This window comes from Ceratotherium simum, chromosome 13 (genome assembly GCF_057802395.1).
Source record: "Ceratotherium simum simum isolate JZ-2026a chromosome 13, ASM5780239v1, whole genome shotgun sequence".
NCBI lineage: Eukaryota > Metazoa > Chordata > Mammalia > Perissodactyla > Rhinocerotidae > Ceratotherium > Ceratotherium simum.
In genome coordinates, this window is record NC_141912.1 from 29,707,744 (window position 1) to 29,710,290 (window position 2,547).

At 38.7% G+C, this 2,547-nt stretch overlaps 1 pseudogene; it reads left to right on the plus strand.

Moving 5' to 3' along the window:
* Window positions 1-268: 268 nt before the first annotated feature.
* Window positions 269-1,283, plus strand: LOC101404931 (olfactory receptor 11A1-like; annotated as a pseudogene).
* The last annotated feature ends 1,264 nt before the right edge of the window (window positions 1,284-2,547 follow it).

A 2,547-nucleotide genomic window follows, 5' to 3' on the forward strand; every position in this document is an offset into this window, starting at 1 on the left:
GATTAGAATGGTGGAACTTATTATATCATAGAGATACCAGATTGAACTAACGGGGTTCAGGGCTCTGAAGACTGCAATCGTGAGTTCAGGTAAACTCTCTCGAGCCTTGAAGATTATGCACAACTCAGGAATGCAGGGAAGGATAGGAGTTGGAGAAGGAGTTAGCATGTAAAAAGAGGGCAGATGAGGACATGTGTAAGTGACTCTTGTTTTTGAGACTCACTTTTATCATTTTGTTTTAGCCCTACTTATCTGAATCTTGGTGGAGAAGATATAGAGCTGCACTGAAATATCTCCCTTAATCACTACCAGGTGGCAACTTGGATGATCAACATGGAAATTGTCTCCATAGGAAACCAAACTATTACTGAATTTGTCCTCCTTGGTTTCTATGACATAGCTGAGCTGCATCTCCTTTTCTTTATTGTGTTCACTCTCATTTTCACCTCCATCATCATAGGGAATATGCTAATCATTGTGGCAGTGGTTAGCTCCCAGAGGCTCCACACACCCATGTATTTCTTCCTAGCTAATATATCCTTACAGATATCCTTTATACCTCCACAGTAGTGCCAAAAATGTTTGAGGGCTTCTTGCAGGAGGCAGCCATTTCTGTGGCTGGTTGCTTGCTCCAGTTCTTTATCTTTGGGTCTCTAGCCACAGCTGAATGCTTCATGCTGGCTGTCATGGCATTTAATCACCACCTGGCAATCTGCTACCCACTCCTGATGGGACCCAGATGGTGCTTGGGACTGGTGTCATAGCCTGGCTTTCTGCCTTCATGGTAGGTGGATTGATTGTGGCCCTGATGACCCAGTTGACATTCTGTGGCCCCAACCACATTGACCACTTTTACTGTGACTTCATGCCTTTGATGGGCCTGGCCTGCTCAGATCCCAGCATAGCCCAGATGACAACATTCACTCTCTCTGTGGTCTGCCTCACTGTTCCCTTTGGACTGATTCTGACATCTTATGCCTGGATTGTGGTAGCTGTGCTGAGAGTTCCTACTGGGGGCAGTAGGAGAAAAGATTTCTCCACATGCTCCTCCCACTTAGCTGTAGTGGCCACATTCTATGGAACTCTCATCGTCTTGTACGTTGCACCCTCTGCTGTCCTCTCCCAGCTCCTCTTGAAGGTCTTTGTCCTGCTCTACACTGTGGTCACCCCTCTCTTCAATCCTGCGATCTACACCCTGAGGAATAAAGAAGTTCATCAGGCACTAAGGAGGCTTCTCTACATTAAGCAAACAGAGACACTAGACTGAAGGAGGATGGTGGTGAACATTTTCTTGGGACTTTGCATATCTCCATTGGGATGTCAGCCAGGATTAGTTGGGGAGGAATAACTTTGTTCTATTCTGATGCTTCCCTCTGTGAAATGTTCTATAGTTATTCTAAAAATGAGGATGGTAGAGCAACAATTTTCAAATGCTAACTTAAAAACTTACTTACTTTTATCTTTTATTATTTCTTTATTAAATAGGCTATGGATATTTAATATAGGAAATAGATATACAAAAATAGCAACGCAAAACAAACCTAGAAATATTGGGCACTTGTATTGTGTGTGTGTATATATATATATATACTTCTTGGTTCATGGAAGTTTGTAATCTGACTTTCCACTGAATATTATGTCTTGAATATCTTTCTATTTCAACAAGCACGTACTTGTTTATTCTTCTGGTATTTTTAGTATGGCTAAACATGATTTGTTAAAATGATCTTCTATTGTGGGATTTTTAGTTGTATTCAATTCTTTCACCATATAAACATAGTTTACATCCAGATTTTCCTATAATAAATTCTTAGGAGTTGAATTGCCAGGTCTAATAATATGTATATTAAAAAAATTTAAAGCTAAATGTATTTTGTTTATTTATTTTTAACTTCTGTATTGTAGAAAATTTCAAACATACACAAAGTAGAGGGAATATATAAACCCCAAGTGGCTGTCATCCAGCTTCAATATCAACATTTGCCAATCCTGTTTCAATTACCTATAGCCCCTTGTTTTCTGGAAAATTTTAGAGCAAATTCCAAATGTTGTGTAAATATTGTCATGTGTAAGTATGTATACCATAGGCAAATATTTAGCATGGCTTCTGATTGATAAAAACATTTTTAAAAAACATGCCGACCTTGCCATTATGATTCTTTAGACCTCTATCAATATTTCCTCGATGTCATCTAATACATAAGCTGTGTTCAAATTTCTCCAATTATCTTTAAGAAAATTCTTAAAATTAGGATGCAAACAGGGTTCACATGATGTATCTTGTTATGTTTCTTAGTGCCTTATTTCAGGGTAGTCCTCTTCCCCTCTTTTTTTCACACCATTAATCTATTGGAGAAATCTGGCTATCTGTCCTGTAGAATGTCCCGTATTCTAAATTAGACTTATTGCTTACTTATGATTTCATTTAACTTCTATTCCTATATCTTGTCTTTTATATAAACTTGTTTTGTGTTGGTCTCAACCTATCGATATCGATGCTGTAACTTAGAATGCCTAGGGGCACTCACCTAGGTTGGTACTACTTGT